The sequence below is a fragment of the Elaeis guineensis genome, chromosome 8 (genome assembly GCF_000442705.2).
Source record: "Elaeis guineensis isolate ETL-2024a chromosome 8, EG11, whole genome shotgun sequence".
Lineage (NCBI taxonomy): Eukaryota > Viridiplantae > Streptophyta > Magnoliopsida > Arecales > Arecaceae > Elaeis > Elaeis guineensis.
This window is the reverse complement of record NC_026000.2, coordinates 25,673,746-25,679,898: the sequence shown is the minus strand read 5'-3', so window position 1 is coordinate 25,679,898 and position 6,153 is coordinate 25,673,746. Positions and strand designations below refer to the sequence as shown.

Below are 6,153 nucleotides of genomic sequence, written 5' to 3'. Positions count from 1 at the left end.
TGGTTTCTCCATCCCGGATTGTACGTACTAGAATAGGGATTGTTCTCTGATCTATGAGTAGTTTGGGCTTGATGGACTTGTTCTTGTACATATTCAGGAAACTGTGGTGCAACCGGACAATCATTCACACAATGAGTGGGGCTCGAACACAATGCACATATATCTTGTATCTGACGGGATGGAGAAGGTGACTGTCCTATACTTAATAATCGATCTAACTTTTGGGACAATTCATCTACCTTATGATGGATATCTATGGTATTTCTTACTTCATATATTCTACTTCTCTTTGGGTTTAACATGGGTTTATCTCTAATAGAGGCAGACATATGATGTAATAAATTTTTACTTAAAATTTCAAACAGTTGCCATGCCTCATTCTCATTTTGCAGCGTGAATGTCCTACCGTATGATGCATCGACCATTTGTCGATGTCTTTCAGATAGTCCATCATAAAAATATTAGATTAATTGCCACTTGGGTACAGCATGGTGGGGATATTTTCTAATAAGATCCTTTAATCTCTCCCATGTTTCATGAAATATTTCTCCATCTAATTGGAAAAAATTAGTTATGGCTTTCCTTATTTGATTAGTTTTTCCTATGAAAAAATATTTCTTGAGAAACTCTCCTTGCAGCTGGTCCCAGGTTGATATAGTCATGGAATCCAAAGTATGTAGCCAGTATTTGGCTTTGTCCTTAAGTGAGAAAGGAAATAATTTTAACCTAAGAGCATCATCGAAGAAGTTGTGAATTTTGACAGTTGAGCATATCTCAAGAAATTCTTCAAGATGTTTATAAGGGTCCTCATTACTAAGTCCATAAAATGAAGGTAACATTTGGATTATACTGGACTTAATTTCATATTGGGTGGCCTCCACAGGGGGCACTTGAATACAAGGAGAGTAGGTATATGTGGAAGGAGTAAAGTACTCCTTCAGTTGCTTGGGTGGATCATTCTCCTGATTTCGGTCCATATTTTTACATCTGTTGGCTCTAAAGGTTCTTTCTATTTCTGGATCAAAAGGTTAGATTTCTGGTCGTAACGATCTACGGCCAAGCATACACCTTACAATTATACTGTAGAGCAAACATAAAATTTTTTTTTTATAATATATATATTTTTATAATAAAGTGAGAAAAGAATGAAGAAAATCTAAAGAGAAGAACCTAAGAATCTTAAATCTATGAAAAGGGAGAAATTAGTTAATGTTTAGATGTTAATTGCAATCAACTTAAACAAGTATGGACTCTCTATCCTAAGGTTAACTTAGATCTAGACAGCTCCTAACTTCCAAGACCGCCTTTGAGCACTCCAAGCTTAAGACTGACTAACTGACTCAGCCAGATAAGCGTAAGATGTCGGAGGTTCCCTGCTTGTTGCTTTTCTTAGACACCAACTGAGTTGGCCAGGTCAGTCAACGGAACCAATTAAAAACCACTTTCTTTAACCACTTGCCTTAGACACCAAGCAATTAACCAATCCGCACTCGGTTCAACTCTAGAGCTTTCTTGTCCTATTGAGCTTGAAATTTCTAGGGCTGATGTCTAGTTGATTTTAAAATTAAAACTTGGTTTAATGCAAAATGAAGGATATGATTTTTGGGTCAAGGAAGGGTGATCAAATCTCCACCTTATTTGGTTAATGGGTTATTGCCCTTAAGATTAATTATGGAGATGTAATGCAAAGAAACAAGGTGTCCAATCAAGTTAAAAATTTTTATATTTGAGGTTACGCTATTTTAGTTAAGTGTTATGAAATGTCAGTAGTTTTTTTTTTTTTAAAAAAAATTTATAGTTTATCTTTTTATATATATATTTTTTATTTTTTTATTTTTTTATTTTTAGTTTTACAAGAAAATAAATTTAAGTGATTAAGTCAAAAAAGCAATAAATCACTAGGCTATAAAAAGTAGCAAATTATTCTAAACAGAAAAATTCCTAAGATTAAAAAGTAGTAAATTAGTTATGCAAGGTAATTATGTAATTATGCAAATAAGATTATCTAGCTAGAAAGCACTGAAAAAAAAAATTTTAAGCGAGAAATAAAAACTGAAAAGTATTTTTTTTAAAAAAAATTTTTTTTTTTAATTTTTTAATTCAACCATGCCAAGATCTCCGGCAACGGCGTCAAAATTTGATGCGTAGTTGTTGATAGCACCAAAAATAACTCTACTCACTACGTAGGTAGGATGAGTCGAGATCGTATCCTCAGGGATCTTGGGCTAAGTTGAGATTGCAAAATAAAAGAAAAAAATATTATTTTTGATTTAGAAAATAAATTATCTTAAAATTGATGTAATAAAAAAATAAAGAGATCGAAAGTTTTGAATTAATTTTGTACTAGCAGAGTTGTATCTCTTTTTTTTAATTAAATTGATGTGATTAATCTTAAAAAAAATACCTATCTTTCCTCGGCACGCCCCGTACCCGTAGATCACGATGCATCTCCGAAAAGTACTAGATAAATAACTCTTCTTTCCTTGGCACGCTCCGTATCCGTAGATCATGGTGCATCTCCGGAAAGTAAAAGTTATTCTTAATATTAATCTAACAAGAAAGCATATGAAAGGGAGCAAATAAAGAACTTATGATAATTTAAATAAAAAGCATAATCTTTATTACATATAAAGAAATACAAGAAAGTTTAGAACAATAAATCCGCTCTGTGTCGTTACAAAGTTTCTTCTCCACTTCTGAGACTGCTAGCCTAGCTGCTCATGAAGTAGTCCCTTTTTTTTCCTCTATGCAAGGCTCTAGAAGAATTTCTGGGATGATCCTCAAATAGGAGTACAAGAGCCTTTTTATAGGTGTTAGGAGGGAGGAGTTTTACATGATTTTTCGATATGGGACTAAAGAAAAAAAATACTAAGGACCGCGCGTCCGAATGTCACACCCGCATCCGCGCCCGCCTGCATGTCGTCCGCGTTCCGCCCACGCTGCGCGTCGCCTATGCGTCGCCTGCACGTCTGCTGCTGCGATCCGTGCACCGCTGTGCCACTCGTGCCCGCGCCCGCGCTGTGCCGTTCGCGCCCCACGCCCGTGCTGTGCCGCTCGCGCCCGCGTTCACGAGGAAAGCACCCGTGAAACAAGAAACAAAAGTTTCCCAATTACAAAAAGAAACTTTTGTTTCTTTAAAATGATGCCTATATCCTTTTAGATTCCTTGCATAATATCTTCATTTTCTATAATACCGTATGCATCCTTCTTTTATTTTAATTTCATTTTAAGTCCAATTTTCTTCAAACTTGAGTCTTTTTGATCTGCGAATCGGATTCTTTATTTCGGCAATCACCTTTCCTGTAAAACATAAAAAGAAACATCAAATTCTTAATAAATAAGATAAATTAAATATAATTTTTTGCCTTAAAACACTTAAATTAAGTGTTTATCATCCTTAAAATAAAATTATTATGGTGATAACAGATCATAGCCTCCCATTAAGTGGATGATAATGGATCCATCAGTTGGATAATCATTGGAGGCCCAAAGGCCTGGTGCTTATCGACTGATGAAATTGTCATTCATAATATGATTTCTTGACTGTATCTTTCTAAATGGTGGTTAGGTTAGCCAACCAAAGTTGGGTCTGATCATTCATTGGCCAGATGGGCCAAGTATGGTTATGTTAATGGTTGGACCTAACCAGACCTTTTTAGAGGAGGCCAAAGCCTATTGATTAGGGACTGGGGTAAAATTAAAATTACTAAAAATTATTTAAAAAAATAATTAGTTATGAACCTACCCTTAGATGTATATGGGTTGGCCAACAAAAGTTGGGCTTATGTGCAGTCTAAGTGGATTCTAGTACCCACTAAGAAATTAGGGTAATTCTTCGAATTGGAGGTAGAGGCTATCAATTCGAATAAAATAGTAGAAGAAACCTTTTGATTAAAGTCCAAATCTTTAGGTCTAATGAATCAATTACTAATTAGATTATAGTTTTTCTTTGTGCAGATATGGCCACTTTCCTATCACTCCGATCATTGTTGGACAATGATAAGTTGGTGGGACACAACTTCAGTAGCTGATATAGAAAGTTGAAGATAGTCCTGGAGCATGAATGGATCCTATATGTGATAATAGATCCTGCACCTGAGGAGCCAGCTGTCAATGCACGTGTAACAGTCAGAGATACTTACCAGATGTGGCTCAGTGATCGGATTGCGGTGCGTTGCATCATGTTGGCTGTCATGAGCAATGAGTTCAATCATGATTTGAGACGGCTCAGCCAAAGGACATGCTTCAAGTGTTGGAGGATGCCTTTGGCACACCCGATAATGTGGAGAGGTACAAGACTAGTTGTGCCATCTTCAATGCCAAAATGTTGGATGATGCCTCTATCACTGATCATGTATTGTATATGATCGAGCTGATGGAGCGTTTGAGCAAACTCGGCTTTCCCTCACATGAGTAGCTTGGGAAAGATGCAATACTGAACTTACTGTCCAAATTTTATCTCTCATTCCTCACTCATTATAAAATGACAAAGCTTGAAGTAAACTACCACAGGTTACTGGAGTTGCTTCAGAACTTTGAGAAGGATCACCAACTCCACAAGGAGTCAGTGAATTTAGTGGGAGGTTCGTCTTCTGATTCTCGATCCTTTGAGAAAGAAAAGAAGAACAAGAAGAAGAAAGTGAAGAAGGTATAAGTTCAGACTAGGATATCAGTGCAGGGCCAGACCAGAAAGATCAAGCCCGATAAGAGTCAAATTGAATGCTTCTTTTGTAAGATGCAGAGGCACTGGAAGAGAAACTGTCCTCAGTACATTGCCTCGTTGGACCCGAATAGGCAAAAAAAGAAGCAAGCTGTTGCTGGGCAAGATATTTATATGATAACTCCTTGCAATTTTTCTATTTGTGATATAACTGACTAGATATTGGATACTGATAGCCCTTACCATATTTGTAATTCATTGCAGGGGTTGCAGATCAGTAGGAGATTCGAGCAAGACGAGAGGTTCCTGAACGTTGGAGATGGAAGACCAGTTCCAATTCTAGCATTAGGAATCTTGAAACTTGTATTTGAGTCCCATACTGTTGTTCTTAATGATTATCATTTCTGTCTCAGTTTCTTTTTAAATATTATTTCTGTAGGCCTTCTGATCAAAAATGATTATGAAATTTCAATAAAAAAATAAGTTTGTAATATCATGATGAATGGTGTTACTATTTTTTGTAGACATTTGAACAATGGTGTGTATATGTTATCACAACCTGTTAACGTAGTCTATTCTACTGGCAAGCACCCTAGATTAGATAGTGTATCAGATATCTACTTATGGCACTATAGGCTAGGTCATATAAACAAGAACAGGATAAACAGGTTGATTCAAGAGGGAATCCTCGAAGTCAGTGATTGTGAATCACTTCCAACCTATAAGTCTTGTCTTATTGGTAGAATAACCAAGTTACCTTTTACTGGAAAAGGTGAGAGAGCTACTAAGCTCTTGGGCCTAGTACATACTGATGTATGCAGGCCCATGAGCACAAATGCTAGAGGTGGATATTTCTACTTCATCACATTCACGGATGATCTATCCAGATATGGATATGTCTATCTGATGAAACATAAGTCGGATTCATTTTAAATACTCAAACGATTTCGAAGTGAAGTAGAAAAACAAACTGGAAGAGTATTAAAACTCTTCGATCTGACCGAGGAGGAGAATACCTTTCTGGTGAGTTTTTCACATATCTTGGAGAGAATGGGATTCTCTCCTAATGGACTCCTCCAGGAATACCACAGCATAATGGTGTGTCTGAAAGGAGAAATCGGACTCTGCTAGACATGGTCCGATCCATGCTGGTTTTTGCCAGCTTGTCGATATCCTTTTGGGGATATGCACTCGAATTGACCTGTTATCTGTTAAATAGAGTTTCAAGTAAGTCTGTAATTAAGACTCCATATGATATATGGACAGGGTGTAAGTCAGCACTTTCACACCTTAGGGTCTGGAGGTGCCCGACCTATGTCAAACGGTTAGTTATAGATAAACTTGGATCTAGGTCTGACAAATGCATATTCATAGGGTACCTCAAAGAGACCAAAGAATATTTTTTCTACCATGCTGATGAACAAAAAGTGTTCATCAACCTTAAGGTAACTTTTTTAGAAAAGAAGTTCCTTAGTGAAAGAACCGTTGCCTCT

At 36.6% G+C, this 6,153-nt stretch overlaps 1 non-coding gene across 1 annotated transcript; it reads left to right on the top strand.

The window, feature by feature from the left end:
* The first annotated feature begins 484 nt into the window (after window positions 1-484).
* LOC140851421 (small nucleolar RNA R71) lies at window positions 485-590 on the top strand. The gene has a single exon (XR_012134174.1). It is a non-coding gene; the product is annotated as a small nucleolar RNA R71 (small nucleolar RNA).
* The last annotated feature ends 5,563 nt before the right edge of the window (window positions 591-6,153 follow it).